Below are 22,033 nucleotides of genomic sequence, written 5' to 3'. Positions count from 1 at the left end.
GGCAAGCAAACCCATTCGGTTTTGCCTTCTAGGCCAAAGCTCAGAAAGCTCAAGTGAACATAATATTTCCGCTCCTTTTAACAGAGACGAAATCCCATTCCTTTCATAAGTCTGCTGTTGCTAAACTGTTTAAGGAGCCCAGAACCGACTTTCTATGCTGCTATAGCTACTGCTCAGCCAAAGAGGCTGCAGGAAGTTTTCTGCTTCTCATCTCACACCTCATTTGACTTATGTGATATAGAAGTCATTTTTTTCTGAAAATTAAAGCTTATTCCTTTAGAAGCCCAGGCCTTTAAAGAAATTAACTAGTTTTAGGGTTGCATTAAGGATACAGGCAAACATAATGTATGGATCTTGCCCAGAAATTATAATCTAACAATAATACAAATGAAAAGCTCATAATAGCTACCGATGTCCCTACTGCTTTATGTATATTGCCTTATTTTATCCTCACAATGGCCTCAGGAGGTGACGGCAGTGACCAGCCTCCTTTAACAGATGACCAAAATGAGGCTCAGAAAGAATAATTTTCCCAAGGCTGCAGTTACTAAGAAAGGGAGCCTGGACCCAAACCCAAGTTTGTAGGACTTGAAAGCCTGTGCTTTCGGGCATCCCTCCATTTGAGATGAGCATGTGAATGAAAGCCTTGGCATATGTAGACTTAATATTTATAGTTCCAACTATTTGCAAGTAATCCTAAAGGCCCATGGATCAAGTCACTTTTAGGATGTGTCCCGGCATGGGTTAGAATGGCATGCCTTGTGTGGCTGGCATATGGGAACCAGTGAGGGGGCCCAGCCTGCTGCCCAGCATGCACCTGGCTTCCCAGCCTTTTTCTTCATTCACCCTCCCATTTGTAGCAAATTTTGTGAAATCAAAAGATTTGAATTCTTCATTAACAGCAATTTAACGAAGAAATTCAGTTGTATAATTAATGACATCTGTTTTGTGTTCGGTAGAATAAGAAAATTTGGAAAATCTCAATTTTTCATTTAGATGCTACTGAATTTCATGGTTGAAACTATCATCCATAATGGTGTCCAACCAATATGTATGGGGGAGGGTCAACAAAGATCTCAGGACATATCCCTCAGGATTTTGAGTGATTCTATATAATAAAAGCCCAATATGCTAAGTGTCTGGTTGACTGGTCGGCCGTTCAACCAATAAAAGCATAATATGCTAATGATATGGTAAGGCCGCTCAACCGCTCGCTATGATATGCACTGAACACCAGCGGGCAGACAGTTGACCGGACAACCAGTTGCTATGATGTGCACTAACTACCAGGGTGCAGACACTCCAACAGGTAGGTTAGCTTGCTGCTGGGGTCCAGCCAATCGGGACTGAGTGAGATGGACTGGACACACCCTGGAGCCCTCCTGTGGCCCCTCCCTGGCTGGCCAAGCTCCTGTGTCCCTCCCCAGTTCCGATCGTGCACCGGTGGAGTCCCCTGGCCTGGCCTCCTAATCCGGGACCCCTCAGGGGATATCAGAGAGCCGGTTTCGGCCCGATCCCGCAGGCTAGGCCAAGGGACCCCACTGGTGCATGAATTCGTGCACCGGGCCTCTAGTATATTTATAAAACAATACATAACAGAGTAGTAAAATAGAATGGATGCTTTAGAAGGTAGCACTCTGGTTGCATGGTACACTTGGCATAATATTGCCAATCATGCTGGGTGTGGTCTATTTCACTGCAGTAATATTGGGGAGGCTGGTTTGACCTCCTTGAATAGAGCAAACAGTGATAGACTGACCCAGTCTTAGGGGGGAGTGTTAGCATGCCTAACACTATCTTAAAAAAAAAAAAAAGAGTGGATAGTGTCGGCCTGCGGACTGAAAGGTCCCAGGTTCGATTCCGGTCAAGGGCATGTACCTTAGTTGCGGGCACATTCCAAGTGGGGGGGGTGTGTGCAGGAGGCAGCTGATCGATGTTTCTCTCTCATCGATGTGTCTAACTCTCTATCCCTCTCTCTTCCTCTCTGTAAAAAATCAATAAAATATGTTAAAAAAAAACAAAGAAAGAAATGGCTGATTTACTCATCCAACAAAACATGTGAAAGCCTATTACCAGCCAGGCCATGGATACTGAGATGCATGTCTTCAGGCAGAAGAAACAGTAGGAGCACGCATGCAGTTCCCTTTGAACCAACTCAATCCTTCTTTCCCCAGGCCCTATTTCCAAAAGTTGTGGCAATCATTCAAGCTTCCTGCACTGTGCTTTTGATCATGCCTTTTTCCCATTCTAGTTCCATCTAATTATTATTATTATTTTAAAATATATTTTTATTGATTTCAGAGAGGACGGGAGATGGAGAGAGAGAGAGAAACATCAATGAGAGAGAATCATGGATCAGCTGCCTCCTGCACACCCCCTACTTGGGATTGAGCCCACAACCTGGACATGTGCCCTGACAGGGAACTGAACCATGGCTTCCTGGTTCATAGGTCAATGCTCAACCATTGAGCCATGCCAGCCGGGCCCATCTAATTATTGATACTCAACTAGTTTATCTGTATTCTACCCCACTTCTGCCTTTTGTTCTAGATGGTTATACTTTCTCTTGGCTGACCCTGGGTATCTTTGAAAGCCTTTGGCTGCCACTCACTCTCCGAGCCCTGATATCCCAGCCCACTCATACAAGATATACCTACCCAGGTGCAACCTCTGGGGATGAAAACTGTCACTGGTATACAGTCCTTGGGAAAGGGAGAACTTTAATCAAGGGGCGTGGCTACAGAAGATATGTAGTCATACTGTGCTTAGGAGAGAGTCAGCTCAGGCAAAATGCCCCAACACAGGAAAGGGTGAAGCAGGGACAGGTAGTTATTGGAAATGTGGGCGTTTGACATCAGGAAAAACTGCCAGCAAGGAACAAGGTCCAAAACCTTGGTCTAGGGTTCAGAAGGTCACTGCAATTCCCATGGGAGGCCACAGGAAGGAGCATGGTGGCTCTAGGTCAGCGGTTCTCAACCTGTGGGTCGCAACCCCTTTGGGGGTTGAACGACCCTTTCATAGGGGTCGCCTAAATACATCCTGCATATCAGATATTTACATTATGGTTCATAACAGTAGCAAAATTACAGTTACGAAGTAGCAACGAAAATAATTTTATGGTTGGGGGTCACCACAACATGAGGAACTGTATTAGGAAGGTTGAGAACCACTGCTCTAGGTAGACTCAGATCTTCGTGCGAGTTTGTGGTTCTGCCATTTACCAGTTTGTGTGGCAGGCTCGGTGAAAATCATTGAGCCTCACAGAGCTTCATTTTCCTCTTCTCTACAATGAAAATGACACTAGCTGCCTTGCAAGGTTTGTGAGGATTAAATAACATAAAGTATATAAAGCATCTGCACAGAGTAAGTAGCAAGTGGTACCTTATAATGATGATGGTGATGATAGTGATAATGACAATAATATAAGGAACATTACACTAAGAGAACTGAAGTATAAAGGCTAGACTGGTACATTCAATTTATTTAACAGAGTTGAAACCTTATTTTGAGTACCTATTTTGTGCCAGGCATTAGATACTGACTACTGAGGCCAAAGTAGTGAATAAGACCAATGTGGTCCTTTCTTTCATGGAGTTTACAATCTAGAGGTACTATTATCAGCACCAGAACACATATTGGGGGGTAGTGTAGGTATAAGGCAGTGGACTAGGACAAGAAATAGGGTCTGAAGTTTGAGCCAGACTAAAAGAATTAGTGGTTTTGTTTTTGAGTTTTAGATTATGAGGCAAATATCTTCACAACCTTCTTGCCTACATTTTGGACAAGCACTGGGTACTGGGGCAAGGCCAAGTCTGCACGTGGCGGTCAAGTGACCATGGGTGGTTGGGAAAGTAGGATAAGCCTGGAAGAAGGCAGAATCTGACAACCATGGAGGCTTCATCACATATATGACATGCAATAGTTGGTATGTATTAGCTTATTATTATTATTATTGGTGTTAATAAAATGATCACACTTCTGTGAGCTGGCATAATTGATCCTTCCCCGATGCCCACAGCATTCTGATGCCAACACCAGTCCCTGTGCCTGGCGGCAGGACCATGTGCCAGGGAAAGGGAGGCAGCTGGTTTCCGTGTTGAACCAAGTGCAGCTGAGCTTCCGCTGACGCTGGAGCTCTCGAGTCTCTTTAGAAAGTGTATTGTCTCCCTCTCCTGCCATGGGGTCAGGTTCTCTGCTCTCCGTCCCTTCTCATTGTGTCAGTGTGCCTGCTCTTATCAATTCCTTGCAGCCCCTTTTAATATACTTTAAGCTAGAGAAAGAATATAACTCTCGTATCACAATTTTGTCTAAAATAAGAGTAAAACACATCAAGACCATCGTATAAGCAAAATGCGTCAGCTTTAGCAGTACTGAGGAGGCTGTGGACTGGACTAGAATTTAAGACTGTTCTGGGAAAATTGATATCCATTTCTTCAACTGTGACAAGAGAATAATGAATAGTCAACAACCTACTTCGGGGCAATGTTGGGACCACATGATGTTATACATGTGAAAGCGCTTTATGAAGTAGACAGCACTATTAAAATGAAAGACACAATGCATCTGAATATCTGTTTCCTGGACAGTAGGGGGCGGCAGGGTCAGTAACCTAGATAAAGGCAAAGGAGGCATTTCTGGAGTAGAATATTAAAGTTAGATATAATTTTCAAATTCTAAGTCAACTTTTTCATCTTCATATTAAGGAGGACAATATTATTTGTTATATTTTCAGAACTTTTGGAATAAAGATGTTGACTTAAGAATGATTTTAGGTCCTATATCACCATTCCAGGTTTTGGTCAAACTAAGTAACATTTGAATGAACCAACACATTTATATGTATCAGCAAGCAGATGATTTTGCAGATAATGAAAATGTATTCAAATGACTGTAATAGACACTCTTAGTGACAAACTCTGGCATATTTTCCTTTGAAGACATTTTAAAATTTTTGACAAGTGAGTTCACAACAGGGCCAGAAACTATTGAAATGTGCACCAGATAATTAAACTGTCTAGCATGCAAGTTAAATTTCCTATGGAAATTTGATTATGTCAATACAGCTTAAAACCATTATTAAGAGATGGCTTATGTCACATGCTAATTTGCTTTATTACACTAAGAATGAAAACTCAGCTAAATGCTGATGATTAAATGCTGATGATTTCTTTTTTAAATACCCTTTAGAACTAACACCATAGTTGCCACAAATTTTTTCCTCAATTCCATAGGCCATTTTTTAAATTGATACAAGTACATACTTTATACATTTAAACCATGGTTCAACTAATTGTGATGTAATATGGCTTTTATATATACTAGTTTAGCACCTCAGATTAATTTCATAATTGTAAAGTCATTTTAATTGCATAATGGCTTATTATTTCATTTGGAAATGTAAAAAAAGAAAAATTATTGACTCCCATTCATTGCTTGATACCTGCCATGAACCAGTTTAACACTAGAAATAGTATTATGTGGTCACTTTGGCAGCACATATTCATTTTGGGGAAATAGTATTAGCATGCCATTAAACAGTGTCTCAGTAAATTTCCATATTAGCACCTTATCTCAACACTTGTGATCCACTAATTATGATTAAGCTTTGCTGCAATGACATTTTATTTCACTGGCATTACTAGGCACACATTAACATAATTAATCCTTTGTACCTTTCAAATCCTGGTTCAAAGCAAGAAAGCACTGGAAATGTTAATTTTAGTTTTAAAGTTTCTGGTCACAGAGGCAGTACTTTCTCATGAATTAGTGATCAAACTCAAAGGCTCTTTAAGCAGTTTGGGTGACCTCAGGCCCAGGACAATGAATTTTGCATGAACAGGCCTGTGTTCTTTGAGGATGGTCTATGTGAGCATTCTCACTGATTCAAAAAAGACCTAGTTGGCTAGTTTTCAGATTTAAGATCTGGATTGAATCCGGCCCTGAGGTGAACTCACTTGTCAAATGACCGCCCATATCCATTCAATAATCGAACAATAATCAATCAGACAGGGCAGAAATATTAAATTTGGAATGATTCACCAAAAGCCAATTAGTGCACTTTGGCTTTTAGCCTTTTGTTTGAAAGGGACCTGAAAGCTCACCTAACCCAGATTCCTGTACAGTTTATGGAATGCCATGAATTAGGCAGTGAGTAAAAGACGTTTCTCCTTCCATTAGAAAGGTTAATAATTTGCTTAATTGAGGTGGTCTGCCTTCATTATGGTCTTTAGTGAATATGACTAAAATTTAATATTCAGGAGTAGCTGCTTGTGTTTAATTTTATCTCCTGAATTTTAAAGGAAAGATTCAGGCTTTGCCCAACTTATACCCTCTAATATCTCTCTGTGGTCCTTAAGCCACAAGTAATTGCCCTTTATAATAGAGGTAAGAAGAGTGCACTAATTTATGACTTTATTACTTTTTCTTCTCCACTGTGACAAACATATGCAATCACATCACGTCTTGAGAGCACTCTAACATTAGTGACTGATATTTTAGCTAAAAAGAATCAAGTCAAATCAAATGAATTTTCTGAAATTATTTACTGTTCATATATATTCATTCTGATGGCATTATTTAGCCTCTATTGGCATTATTTTCTTTAAAACTCTTGCACATCACACCAAAAGCTTTTAGGGAAGAACCTCCAAAGATCACCATTATGTTTTCTCAGTCAGTCCAAGGGAGCACAGACCCAGAGAGAAGCAGGGGCCTTGGGAAGTCTTTATTATTTTCAGAAAAAAAAGAGAGAATTGATAATTCAGCATCTCAAAATATGAAATTCACAATGTTAGTAATATTCTATTTCCTTTCATTCTGTGTCCTGGATGATACTGCAGAGTTCTGATATCCTATCTCTTGCCTCCCTTTCCAGATTATGCAAGATCCATCAGAGCAGACTGTTACATCTCTATGTATTCCAGCCCACACGCTTATCTCCTTATACACAACAGTAGTGTCATCTTGTCCTGTTTATTCAAGTGTCTAAGAACATCTTAGTTTTCTTTTATCTTGGAAGCCACTCAAACACATCTGGAATTATACAAGTGCTCCGGCTCTCTTGTTTCCATATCCACAGGCAGGTCATTTTCTCTTTACCCCCCTTTTTACATCACCAACTCCCAGTCTTTTTTCAAGGCTGTGCTCAGGCTCTTTTTCTCCAGGTAAACATTCCTGACTTGCCTCACTCTCAAGATGTATTACCTACCTCACTTTTAACTGCTGGTCCACCACACCCCATATATCCCCCAATCATTTATTACATGGCATAGTCATCATTAGCTTACTCATCTCTCTCCTTTCTGGACTATTTGGAAGCCAGAGATGGTATCTTGTATAGTAAAACTAGAGGCCTGGGTCCCTACTAGGTGCACGGGTAGGGTCCCTAGGCCTGGCTGGTGATCAGGGTCAATTGGGGCCTTCCTTCCCCTGGCTGCTGGCTGCCGGCCGGGGCCTTCCTTCATTCCACGCTGGCCCCTGGTGGTCAGCGCACATCATAGTGAGTGGTAGAACTCCCAGTTGGTCGATCTTCCGAGGGGACAATTTGCATATTAGCCTTTTATTATATAGGATTCCAAGTTAACAGTGCCCAGAAAATAGAACCACAGCAAAGATTTGTGGGTTGAATGAATAAATGGTGATGTGTAGTTAGATTTAGACAGAGAATTCTGACCTTCAGCTGAGCTGTGTGTCGATTTTTTATGAGTCATTTTCCTTCATATTTGACTAATACAATTTCTCTCCAGAGGGCAGAGTAATATTATCTACATTCCCATAAAATCTTATCTTTCTAAGAAGACACAAATCTTCTCCAGTGTCAATCAAAACAGGGGCACCTGAACGTCCAGAGGACTGACAGAACTGTCAAGTGCACACGCCCCTGAGGCACTGTTTAGAAGTACAAGTGAATCAGAATCCGCACAAACTTAGGGCATGTCAGTCAGTCATTTTCTTTACACTCAAAATGTTTGTGGGGAAACATTTATTGTGCTTTATAAATTATTCATAATGCAATTTGTTTAAATGCTCCACACTGATGCATTTAAAATATGATCCACTATACAGAGGTACCTAAAGTGAGGTACCATTATAGAACTGGAGAAATAACTGAAATTGCAGCAACCAACCTAGAAGAATATTCTAACAAAGTAAATGGAAATAGCAGTAAATAAACACGACTATGTTAAGGGCTAATGGACTGTGAAGGGACAGATAAAGGAAGATGACAGAAGTTTTATCATGATTTTAAAACTTAAAAAGAATACATGTATTATTACTATGCATCTATTATTACTAAGAAAGTATCTTGCATTTTGCATTAAAGAAAAGCAAGCAGGCTTCTGTTTACTTGAATTCAGAGACACAGCTATAGATGGCACGGAGGATGGGGAGAGGGAAATGCAGACAACTAACCTACAGTATAAACCTCTCCTTCCCCTGAATTAGTCTGGTTTGCCACAGTGTATATGGCGAAAAGTGAAGATGCTTAACTTTCTCAAGGAAATGAAATACAGATTGCTCTGAGCTGAAGCGAGGCAAGCCCAGAATGAGTTCCTGAAGCATCTGGCAACTTCCAGTTGTAGAAATGATGGGTAGTTTTTCATTCCTCTCTCTCACCTCCCTACTGACCTTGTTCTGGAATTGGCTTCAGCAGTTTCTCTCCCCTGGGATCTCCCATCGGCTTACAAATCTCCTTAATATCAACCACTTTCCTCCTCCAGCTACTACTCCATATTTTACTCCTTCTCTTCAGCACAAGTCTGAATATTTATTGATGTTAAAAGTTTCTACTTCCTTGGCCTTGGTCGGGTAGCTTAGTTGATTAGAGCATCATCCCTATAGGTTGTGGGTTCGATCCCCAGTCAGAGCACATACAACAAACAATCAATGAATGCACAAATAAGTGGAACGACAAATTGATGTCTCTTTCTCTCTCTCTTTAAAATCAACAAACAAAAATAGTTTCTATCTACTCACTTTCCATTATTAGGAATTTCAAACCTACCATCAATTTTTATTAAAACAATCAATGACAAATACTGCTGAAATCAAAGGCTGATTTTCATTCTACCTGTAACTCAACCTCTAGATACCATTTGACACAGTTGTTTACTTTTGAAACACGTCATCCTCTATGCTCCTCAATACCATATGTCATTTCCTTCCTACCTCACCAGTTGCTTCTTCTCAGAGTGTCATTTTATAAATTTGAGGTAGCCCAGGGCTCTGTCCTTGCCTCTCCTCTTCTTATCGACACTCCAATCTACTAAACTTAAATACCACCTATGCCCTTTATTCTCCAACCTGGACCTTCTATATTTGACTGCCTTCTTGATATCTCCCTTTGGATTCCTGTTAGGCATCTGAAAGTTAACAAGTCCAGAGACTCCTATGTTCTTTTCTCTTAGTCCCACTCCAGATACCTGTGTCAAATCCGCTTCCCTGAAAGTCCTCCCCAAGTCACCATGATTGTACCATCATGCACATCAATCGCTCAAACCAAAAACTAAGACATCAGTTTTAATCCCTTTTTTCCTTTCATATCACTCATCAATGCATCCTTAAGTCCCATTCACTCCGAAATATGTCGAGAATTCAATCGCTTTCATCATCACACCGCCTCTGGAGTGAGCCTCCATCTGTCACCGGGGCTAATGTGACAGCCCCTCACTAGTCTCCCTGCCTCCACCACTGCCTGCCTGGCAATCAGTTCTACACAGAGCAGGCAGAGTGATATTTTTAAAAATCTAAATGCACATCATTCCTTTGCTTAAAACACTTTAATAGCTTCCCACTGCAATGAAAGCAAAATGTAAACTCTTTACCCTTTGTCCTCAATGATCTGGCCCTGCTCCACCTGTGTGGTCTCAAAGCCATTTTCCTCTAACATTGTATATGCTGCCCCTTCTTTATGCAAAGTGGGAACACTCTTTCCCCAGATGATTGATTCTTTCTCACCATTCAGGGCTCAGCTCAAATTTCTGGGCTTTTCGTCAAACATTAGCAGCCTCCCACGGCACCACCCACCATGAAATTCATCCTTTTCTCCACAGAACAATTTTATCTTCTTCAGAGCACTGATCAATACAAAAAAATCATCCTACTTGTTGAATATTTTCTCACTACTGAAATGGAAGTTTCTAGAGGGCCCAGGCACTTGATCCTCACTATATCACGGAGCCTAGATGGATATTTGATGGTGTTTGTTGGCTGACTGACTCACGGACTCAGAATGTCTGATTTTAAATCATATATTAAAATCCATCTTTTTTACTGAAAGCTTCAAAAGCTCATTTTTTGACTGATAAGACATATTCGATAATTACTTTGGGGTGGTTGACCGATAGAAATCTGTCTTTCTTCGCTACCTCTGGCTCCATCCAAGCCTGTTGCGTTCTTCCTTTTCACTTCCACCTGTCTGTCTTGCTCTTGATCTACCGGGGTCCCTAAAGTTCTTCATCTGAACATTTACCTCCTTGTGGCTTTATTATAGCTTTCTCTCCTGTTTAAACAAAAAGCCAAGGGCTTCCTTTAATAGGAGCCCAATAATGGCAAGTGTCTGTATTTACTGGGCACTAGGAACCATTATCATATTCAAACAGCTTGCTGCTTTGGCTACTGTCTTAAAACAATGAGACAGTTTAGCTATAATTAAAAAACTCATTGTGACACAGCTCTTTACCGCAAAATTGGATATCAGTGGATCAAATTATGTTTCCTAAAATATCCTCATATAGTATATCTTTTATAAAAACATGTTTTGTTGATTTTTTTTTTTTAGAGGGGAAGGGAGAAGGGGGGGGGAGAGGGAGAGAGAGAGACATCGATAGGTTGCCTCCCACATACACCCTGACCTGGGATGTAATCTGCAACATGGATGTGTGCCCTGAATTGAACTGTCAACCTTTAGGACTCAGGGGTAGGGAACATCTGGCCCGAGGGCCATATAAAGCCCTAGAAATCATTTGGTCTGGCCCTGCCAACGCATTAGGGTGAATTAATTAATTGTTTGACCAAATATAGCAGGTTAACTTTTAAGTTGATAATTTTATATGGCACGAGAATGATGTTAAAAATATCCAAATGGTCCTTGGCAGAAAAAAGGTTGCCACCTCTGCAAGTTGGGTGCATGGGAGGATGCTCAACCAACTGAGTCACACTGGCCAGGGCTCATATAGTATATATATTTTGATAGAATAGGGCTAGTTAGTTCATTCAATACCTCAACATAATGTTAGAGAGAGGCCAATTTAATCTTTTGGTGTTTGAGGTCATATTCACTTCCAGATTAACTAACTCATGTTTCTAGGTACTATATTTCATTCAGAAAATATTTGTTGAATTGCTATTATGTGCCAGGCACTGTAATATATACTGGGAATGTGATGGGAGTGAATAAAACAGACATGTCATCTGTCTTCACAGAGCTTAGAGTCTTAAAATGAGGAATATGTTAATACAATAAAAATAATAATAGGTAATGATTGTTGGATGAACGCTTACTTTGTGCAAAGTAGCGTCCTAAGTGTTTTACAACCATTAACCCATTCAATTCTTACAACAACCCTCTGTGATGTAGGAACTACTCACATCCCCATATTACTGAGGAAGGTCAGACAACTGTAAGAAGCCAAGATGGGATTCAAAATCAGGCTCAAGAGACATCCTTTCAATCACTATGTTTTACTACCTCATGAGATTTATTTTTAAAAAATGAAGGGAAGTATCATTTAAAGTAAATTCATAATATAGTGATAAGTTCTATGAATCTAAGGTAAAGAGTATAAAGAGAGTGCATTCCAGGGTAACCTACAGTGGTGAATCAGGGAAGATTTTCTTAGGGAAGAGGCATTAGAACTGAAATAGGAAGAATTTAATTAAATTATATTTCATTCCCTCTAATCCTGTTCTGCCCCACCTAATTCTAGTACCTTCTTTTCAGAAGAACACAGAGGCTCCTCACTGACAATTTGGTAGTCCTTCTCCTGATCTTCCCACTTCCTACAATATAATCGATGTTGTTTAAGATAATGCGGAGTCAGAACAAATTAATACGGGTCAGATGCATATAAAAAACTCCCGGGCTGGCCATGGTTTGTCTCAGGGTAAATGTGAATTCAGGATGAATATGACACCTTTAATTATAACTCTAAGAAGTGAACAGTATTAACTCCCATTTTGTGACACATTCTAGCCACCTGTAGATAAAGCTTTAGTGTGGAGAGGAAGTATTTAAGGATATCAGATTATGCAGTCTGGGCACTGGAAAAACTGACATTATGACATTTAATTTATGACACATTATTAGAAAAACAGTCCTCCCTGCCCATGGGGCCAAGTACCAAAGCACTAGAGTGTGCCGCTAGAGGAGGTCACCATAGGTTCCTTTGAAGTAACAGCTCATTTAATTCCCAGAGAGACCAGGAAGCTTCAATTTGTTCCTTGGTCACAGATTTCATTCTTTACCCAAATCCTTATCTAAAAATACAGAACAATGCGTACAAGGGACACCAAAAGAAAGGAGGAGAATGAATGTATTGCCAAATGACCAAGTCCAAGAGGATCAATCTCCTTATTTATTTATTTAGAACTTGCAGATGAAACTCACAGATTTCAGAAAAGAAATCACAGACCTGTAATAAGGTGGGAGACTAAGTCAGCAAATGAGAAGCAAGTAACATCCTAATGGCAATTATTCAACAGCCACTGAAATTTGCAAAAGATGCCAGCATTTCCCAGGAGAGTAAACAATCATGATGTTGAAATGTCAGCTGTGGAGATAGTACGTTAAAAATGCAGTGCAAAATTTCCCAGCAGCCTATTTTGTCTTATGGAGTGTAGCATTATGCGCTACAGTCCGCAAGTCGCCCAGGGCTGAAGCTACATCAGCAGAAATGCCTTTACTTTTTTGTCCACGGTAACCATCAATCAACTGAACTGGGGGCGCACTGGCTAGCTTCATTATTACCACCAATAATTGTTTATGTGTAATAAGGTAAAATGATAAAATGCAAACCCAAATCCTTTGACTGCTCTACTTTACAGCTGGTTTATTGTCTGGTCCTGCATATCTTTGGCACAGTCAAGACAGACCTCCCTTTTGGTTGTCCTGGTGATACCTTCTCTATTAGGCTTTTAAAAATATCCCAGATTGGCAAGCCCCAGAAATAAGAAATAGATATAGATGGGAGTCATCTAATTAAGAAGTAGCCCAGCCGGTGTTGCTCAGTGGTTGAGCGTTGACCCATGAGTCAGAAGGTCACATGTTTGATTCCGACACAGTCAAGACAGACCTCCCTTTTGGTTGTCCTGGTGATACCTTCTCTATTAGGCTTTTAAAAATATCCCAGATTGGCAAGCCCCAGAAATAAGAAATAGATATAGATGGGAGTCATCTAATTAAGAAGTAGCCCAGCCGGTGTTGCTCAGTGGTTGAGCGTTGACCTATGAATCAGAAGGTCACATGTTTGATTCCGGGCCAGGGCACATGCCCGGGTTGCGGGCTCAGTTCCCAGGAGGGGATGTGCAGGAGGCAGCCAATCAATGATTCTCTCTCATCATTGATGTTTCTATCTCTCCCTCTCCCTTCCTCTATGAAATCAATACAAATATTTTTAATAAAGAAGTAAACTATTACTAATATACTTATGTCTTTAGTTTAAGGAAACATTTCTAACACTACATAATATGCATACAGTTTTAAGGTAATATCAAGGCAATTGTTTTTATCCTTTACTGTGGCAGACCAATCATCCTAATGATTTGAAATTAGTAGATAGTGAACTTTTACTTCCCCCTTAGAATGGGAGCTTGTGGGCAAGGGTGAAGTCCCACCCTTCTTCTTGTTTAATATTTCTGATGAGGACAGTGGAAAGGTGAATGAAGTCAGAAGTTGCTAGCACTTCTCTTTTGGTAGTTCTTTGGGATGGCTTTCCCCTAAATGGTAACCAGTTGCATCTTGTTGATTATCAGGTGAGGAAAAGAAGGAGCTCCTTAATGCAGAAAGTGGGAGGGGCAGTCCTTGAAGGTGTGACTATGTGACAGACCTAGATAAAAAGAGAATGGGAACATCCTACCATTTGGATGAAGAGTCTAAAATGAGTTAGCTGATCAGAATAAAATATTATTCATCATAAAGGGTCCTGAGGCATGTCAGTGACTGAGTGCTAATAGTAGTCAATAGATCACTAAGTTGACTAATGCATTCCCATTTTAGGACTTGAATAGCTAATTGAATTTTATGATTTCTCAGGGATTTAATATTATTTATAATGTAGAATGGGTTGTCCAGTGATAGACTAGAATCATGTGCCTTTTAAATTTATTTTCCAACAAGAGAATGTCATTTTTGTGATGACTTTCTACATAGAGCCAATGAAAGCATATTTTGCTCCACTGGCACTAGGGAACTATGTGACAGTATTGCTAAATCATAGTGGGAATAGAATGCTCTGCATGAAAGGAGAGATGGGGTACTGTGGCTTCCCTGCCACCCCCACAATGAGCTCAAGGTCATAGATAGAGATTAATGTGACCCAGAAATTATCTATAGGATACCTACCATGATAAGGTTCTATTTATATAATGATAATTAATAATGAATGAGTCATTTTGGTTTAGAGATACAAATTAAATTCATTACTTGTTTAAGACATAAGTCTTCAGAAACAATGAGATTATTTCTTCTATGCATTTTTATGGCTAGCCTTACATTTTTATACCAGATGAGTGAGCCTCCAGCTCCAAAATTTTAACATCGACACTAATGTCTCCCAGATGTTTATTAAAAGTCCTTCAAGAAACTCTGTGGACTCTCACATTAAATTCTGCAGTAAACTCCCACCATGAAAATAGGACATATTTTCTGAATCTCACATAATAGTAGAAAGCTCAATATCAAATTTTTAAAATATATTTTATTGATTTTTTACAGAGAGGAAGGGAGAGGGATAGAGAGTTAGAAACATTGATGAGAGAGAAACATCAATCAGCTGCCTCCTGCACACCTCCTACCGGGGATTTGCCCACAACCAAGGTACATGCCCTTGACTGGAATCGAACCTGGGACCTTTCAGTCCTCAGGCCAATGCTCTATCCACTGAGCCAAACCGGCCAGGGCTCAATATTAAATTTTTAACTACTGTAAATGTTTTAAAAAACCTCCGAAAAAGATTAAAAATGTTCATAACACATAGGCAATTTCAAAATGCTCCCATGACCCTTGGCAATGTACTCACTCTTTTAACAACATGCTCACATTTCCCCATATCCTGGGCTGCAATTAGAGTTTTTTTTCCCCTTTTGAAATTGATATTTCCTAGATGGGTTGCTTAAGGTTTCTAGAGGCTACACACAAGTAAGAGGAGCTAATGGCAAATATGTGAATATGTATGCAAGATCAATACAGAAAATTCTAACAATCTTTTCCAGAAGGAAACAAGATTCATTATTTATCCATCTCAACAGCTTCAGATGATGATAAATTTTCGCATGCCAAAGGGTAATCTAAAGGCAGTTTTAAAGAATATATAGTTTAATGAAACAGAGCACAACTTTCTGCTTAGGGGATCTCTGGTAGACTAGCCCTGGTTTTGTTGATGCAGCAGAGCCTGGTGATTAAAGTCTTTAGAGTTGGTGCCGTTGGTGCCACAGCTGCTCACACACTCACTAAGTTCTCAGAAGAAGAATCTCTGAATCTGCAGTGGTTTAGATGACAGAGGACTGGGTTTAAAATCAGAAAATTTCATTTTAATACTGGCTCAGTAAAATAGTCTACCCGAAGCTCAGTTTCTTTATAACTTCATTTGTAACTTGGGGGAGTAATACCTTCCTCCCAGACGTGTTGTAGAATGCTATGTGTATGTGAGGTTGTGTGAACTAAAATTACCTTATAAACGGTAAAATCCTCATCAAATGAGACTTACTGTTGTTATTATACAGATACAAAAAAAGGCTCATGCTTTCTACCCAAGACCTAAAGGAAATGAGACGCTCTAGTGTACCTTCATACTGTACTTATTCCTCTTTTAGTTATGAAAGAATCTGTTAGAAAATGTAGGAATGTTATTTTTATGATCTACCATATCTATAATATGAGGATGTTAAGGGCCTTTAAAAAGTGTTGTTCAAGTATCCCAAACTTAGACCTATTCTATATATAATGTGTTTCTTTTACCATTAAAGAATAATGGTTATTCTTTAATGGTAAAAGAGACACTTTTTCATGGAAATCCTTTGTTTTAAAGAACTCTTGAATGAACTCCAGTAATTTGGGAGGCCGGAAGAAGGGACCATAAAGAGATTAGATTTTATATATTGGCCATATCAGTCCAGGCTTAAAAAAACAAAACAAAACTTGTTTAGTATGTATAGGTAAGTGATCAATGGGAGTTTGGGCAGAGTTGAGGTGGGTGAGTGGAAACTAAGGAGTTAAGATAATTAATGATCTAGGTCTCAACTATCAAAAAATGTTGAATGACGAATAACAATGATTGTGTATTCCAACCAAATTCTCGATGTCAGAAAATTCTTATTGTTTTTTAAGTCTCAAGCATAAACACAAATTAAGTCAAAAATTATTTTTTGTTGCATGAAGAATACCAAAATATGTGCAAATATTAGTAATCTCTTATGGAACTCAGTGGGTATATTAAGGTTTGGCAATGATTGATGCCCCAAATCTGTTCTTAAGGGCAATAATGTATTATCTAAATAGAGATCTCTAGTCTAGAGATCTGCAGCAGGCTGATACTTTCCAATTTCAACCCTGTTTCATAGATCCATCTTGTAACTCAGAGATTTCTATTTATGGCAAAGTTGCATAATCAGTTTATCCAAGTTGCTTTTCAAATGGAGAGGCTACTGAGGAGAGTCAACCTCTGGTGATGAGGTACCCAAGGGAGGAATTTTGCCAAACAATTACAGTGACATTATGTGGCATGAAGTCAACTGGCAACCAGGCATTGTTCCAGAAAATCTGAAAGACAAAGTAGATGGCCAAAGCAAATAATTCACATTAATACATTTTTTTCTAAATTTCATAGTTGGATTCAACTATCTGTTTAGTACAGATGAACTGGAAAATTGCCCAGTCTCCACAGTTCTCAGCAGTGAGGCACACATGCCTAACATAGTAAGTTAAATGCTGTGAAATAATAATTTCATTGATAATAAAACAAAATCAAACAGTGTTGAGCAAAGAGACATCAATTACTCATAAATGCATCTCAGAAGAAACTATAGCACCAACGCCATTCACTGTAGGAGGCAGAGCTGTGTAGAGGCTTTGGAGCTACACAGACTGAACTTGATTCCTGGGTGTGCCTCTTACTAGCTGGGTGGCCTTAAGCAAGTAAAGTCCTTAAGTGACCTTGAACAAGTAATCCCTAATCTTGTCACAATAATAGGAGGATAAAAATATTAGCTATGAGAGAAGATTTAGTAAGAATCATATTGGATAATGCATGATGCCTCGAACACCGTAATGGTGCAATGAATGCTAGCAATCATGACTATTTCTTCATACTCTGAGTATCGGATATGGCTGTTGTCTCTCAGCTCCAGACCCACCTTTCTCTCTCTGTTTTGGAATGCTAGAGCTAGTAGTCTACAAACCACATTTATGCGTTGCTCGCAATGAATGCTAGCAATCATGACTATTTCTTCATACTTTGAGTATTAGATATGGTTGTTGTTTCTCAGCTCCAAAACCACCTTTCTCTGCTCTGTTTTGGAATGCTAGAGCTAGTAGTCTACAAATCACATTTATGCGTTGCTGGGGGATAGGCTCCTGTAGGCTCTGCCAGTGGAGGCCACTAAGGAGAGACTGCAAGGCTGAAGAAAGAGGGGGATCCTGGTAGGCTCTGCCAATAGAGGCCATGAGGGGGAGGCGGCTTCCTCCTGTCTGCTTTCTGTTTGCTTCCTGGGGGTTTTCTGAGGCCCCTTTAAGCATCACCCCAGCAACGCTTCTTCATCCCTTCATTCCTTTCCAGGAAAGCCGCTAAATCCTCTTCAACGTTTCCAGCACTTGCAGAATCACTTTACCCTACTAGTTAGAGGTCTGGATCCAAGTCCCTTAGGCCCCTCCTTGGAGCTCTGAGACACCATGGCCAGCACTCCCTTTTCTCAGATATCTGAGTTTCAGCTTCACAGAGCTTTTCCTCTAAGCTTCTGAGCGTTAATATTCTAGCCTCTTCCTATTGATCCTCAGCTCCAGGGATGGTAACTGCTTCCAGAATTTGCTATTTTCACACCATAGAGTTCTCTTATTGTTCTTCCAGTCATCTAACAACTTTGTACCTAGTTAATTATATATTATATTAACTTTTCTCTCCTCAAATAACTGGTGTGGTTTCTATTTCCTCAGCGGCACTTACTGATACAGCAGTGAGGCACACATCTGACCGTTTACTGAGCCATTAGGACAGCTTAGAAAGATCTTGGTTTTGAGCTAAACTGCCCACCTCGTGGCTATCACCAATGGGGGCCTTTAGAACCACACAGAACAACTTCCTTCCTGGACTTCACTAGCTTATCCAGTACCGACAGGTTTCAAACCAGTTACTGCTCCAAAGTCACAGAAGTAGATAGAACAAGAAATGAGGTAGGCAAGGCAGGCAATAGGAAATAGCATAAAAGCATGGGCAAAAATGAAATGATTGATTGCCTGTTCAAACTGAAATTACAGTGATGGATCACCATTCAAGGACTTATCCATAAAATCCCAATAAAACTCAGGAACTGACCTGATGCAGCATTCTACAATTTCCCACTTGAAGTATCAAATGAGACATGAAAATATGAAAGCCCGCAACTCTGAAAACTTTTATTCACAATCAACTTATTGCTGGAATGGAAGGATGTTCCATAAACTACAAGCTGGTGGAATCAGAAGGAAAAAAAAATGAAGTTGATAATTGTGTCTGGAATTAATAGTAGTTAATATTTCTTCTTCTTTTCTTTTCTTTTTTTTTTACCCTCACCTGAGGATATGTTTTTATTGATTTTAGAGAGAAAGGAAGGGGAAGAAAGAGAGCGAGAGAGCGAGAAACATCGATGTGAGAAAGAAATAGCAATCAGTTGCCTCCCGTATGCACCCTGACCAGGAATCTAACCCACAACATTTTGGTATATGGGATGATGCTCAACCAGCTGAGCCACCCAGCCAGGGCAGTAGCTAATATTTTTTTGAACACAAAATATATATCAGGAATTTATTAACACTTCCTATAAGTTATTTCATTTAGTCTTTCTCAAAACTCAATGAAATAGATCCTAATATCCCTGTCTTATAGATGAAAAAACTAAGCCATGAAAGGTTAAGTGATTTGGTGCAAAGTAACTCGTAGGGATGGGATTCAAACTCAGGCAATCTGGATCCTCTGGCTCTTCACTCCTATGACTATCATCTCTTTCCTTCTATCACTTAGTTCAATTAGAAGAGTCACCAGGGCCCCTCTACTGCATGGGTTCTGCTCTTTGAAGTAGTCAGAATGATATTCAATCACTTCCCTTCTTTGATTAAAAAGAATGCATATTTTTAATGTAGATGAAAACTGAATCTCCAAGTGGAGTGTGTATGGGAGAGATTTAATTTTCACAAGAAAAGCATCATAGAAGGTAGCAGAATCAGAAATCATCCTAGTAGGCATGCAAACCATCAGCTGTGTCTTTATTTTTTATGTACATCATTCAGTAGAGATCAGTGTATTGAACTTTTGGTTCAGATCAGTGATTCCCAACCAGGTGGGCATTTATCAGAAACACGTGGATTATCTTTTACATGCACAAACCTACGTCTCCTAAGATTTTGACCCAGGAGGTTTAGGATGGAGTCTAGCTATATATTTTGAAAAGGCTACTGGTTCATGTTATCACAAAGCCACACAGCAGGGGAGGAGCAGATTCCAGGTCGGCACAGCAGGGCATAACACCACATGCGTGGTGACAGCTAAGGACTGGGATTTGTTTTAGGCGATGTGCACAGCAACTTCATGCCCAGCTGTATTTATTAGAAAGGGATTCAGCTAGAGCACAAGTGAATTCAAAGTAAGGCAATTATCAATCTATGCTGCCTATTTGTTGGCAAACAGAGGGTTTAGATAAATTTCTTATTGTTCTAGAATAAGAACTCCACTCACCCGATAAAAAAAAAAGCAAAACAACATGGGCCCTGTACAAATGCTGCAGAACAGGCAAAGAAAAGGAAAGGCATTTGGAAAATGATTTATTTTAGAAGCCAAAGGAAAATTAGATAAAAACCCACAAAGACCCTGACACTGAAACAATAGCAGGATAACATGACTTTTATGAAATATGAGTAATCCACAAGAGGAGAACATGTACATGTTGAGATGAACAATAATAGGATGGAATGAAAAATATGGAAACAGGAAAACTGAAAATTCTATAATAAATTTCAAATATGTTTTAGAAGCATACAAGGCATGATAAATATTGGTAAGCACTGAATTAGTGATTTGGAAGACAATTTTAGAAAATCTTTTAGGATACAGAACACAAGAATCAAGATTTGTAAATAACGGAAAAAGGATAGTCGGGGTGGCTGTGTGTCTCAGTTGGTACTCAGACAATTCCTGTTTTATGCCTATTGTCCTGTGTAGTTGTTAACTGCTCACCTTTTCACTTTCGAAATTGCCCTGGTTTGGATATAAACTAGTCACCTAGTATGGGAAATAAACTTAAGAATTATGGTATACCTAAGAAAGAAACCATTATGATAACAGAAGGACTAATCAAAGACATCGCTGATGAAAAATTCTGTTTAAAAAAAAATCTCAGCTTGATGGACTCACCTCATTCTTGGCAAACTCAATAAAAATGAACTGTACTTAGACATATCTGGCAAGATATTTTAAGAAAAAAACTGTCAACCATTTTGGAAAAGAGAAAAAAAAAGTAAACTTCAAAGGAATAAATATAAATATCATGGATTTCTCATTTCTGCTACATTAAATGCTCAAGAGAATAAAGTGATATCTAACTGAATTTGTTTGGGAAAGGTATTCATGCCTTGTCAATTTTCTTCTTATTTGTAAGAAAACTAACAAAGACATGCTGAGCTATACAAGTGTGTAGAAAATATACCCACTATGACATAGATCCCTGGAAATACTCCAATTAACTAGCATTTATTTTCACCTTCCAGAAATATATGCTAAGGAAATATTCTACAAAGTGGACAAAGAGTCTATAAATAAAGACATTTATTGAGAAACATTTTATGACAAAAACTATAAAAAGAATTGAAATGTCAACATTCTAGGTATATCCAAAAATTTGGGATAATATGAAGTTGATAAAATGGTGACAGGGAACACGTGGTTGCTATGGGTTGGCAGGGAAGCCCGAAGGGAAACAGCTATGGTCAAGGACATCCTGGGTGAAGCAGGGCTGCCCTGTGATGAGCTGAACCCATCTGGACCCAGAAGTGACCCTGAAGACCACAGAGCTCAAGGAAGAGTGGAAGGACTTTGTGGACAAAATTAGCCAATTTCAGAAAATAGTTGGTGGTTTAATTGAGCTTGTTGACCAACTTGCAAAAGAAGGAGAAAATGAGGAGATAAAGGCCGTTTGTGTTCGAAGCTCGCTCAAATCTAGAGCAGAGCAGAGAAGCCCAACAGCAGCAACTCCGAGCACTAACAGCAGAAAAGAAAATGCAGCGTGAAAGGTATTGAGTTGCATATGAAGCTTCGTGTAAAGTAGAAGCAGAACAAAGTGAATTCATTGATCAATTTATTTTTTCAGAAATGAACTGAAAATTTCATTTTATAGCAGGAGGGGAAGAAAAACAAAACAAACCCCAAAAACCATACCAAAAATCCTCTGTAAATTCCAGTGGCTTGGACTAATGAGCCAAGTATGTCTTGTGAGATGGTGTGAATGGGATGCAGCATCTGTAATGGCAATTCGCAAGTCTGGGGGAGTTGTTTCAGACTCCAGTGCATAGACCATGGTGGACCAGGTTCTTACATCTTACATTCTTAGTCTGAACTAAGCAGTCTGTAAACTTTGA

The 22,033-nt window shown here is 39.5% G+C and overlaps 1 protein-coding gene and 1 pseudogene across 1 annotated transcript in view; one reads left to right on the top strand and one right to left on the bottom strand.

The window, feature by feature from the left end:
• Positions 1-22,033, bottom strand: part of GRIN3A (glutamate receptor, ionotropic, N-methyl-D-aspartate 3A) — a 165,136-nt gene that overhangs the window by 122,515 nt on the left and 20,588 nt on the right. The gene's annotated exons all lie outside the window — the stretch shown is intronic.
• On the top strand, positions 21,382-21,778 carry LOC102247421 (annotated as a pseudogene).

This window comes from Myotis brandtii, unplaced genomic scaffold (genome assembly GCF_000412655.1).
Source record: "Myotis brandtii unplaced genomic scaffold, ASM41265v1 scaffold13, whole genome shotgun sequence".
NCBI lineage: Eukaryota > Metazoa > Chordata > Mammalia > Chiroptera > Vespertilionidae > Myotis > Myotis brandtii.
The sequence above is the reverse complement of the archived record's forward strand: the minus strand, read 5'-3'. Positions and strand labels throughout refer to the sequence as shown.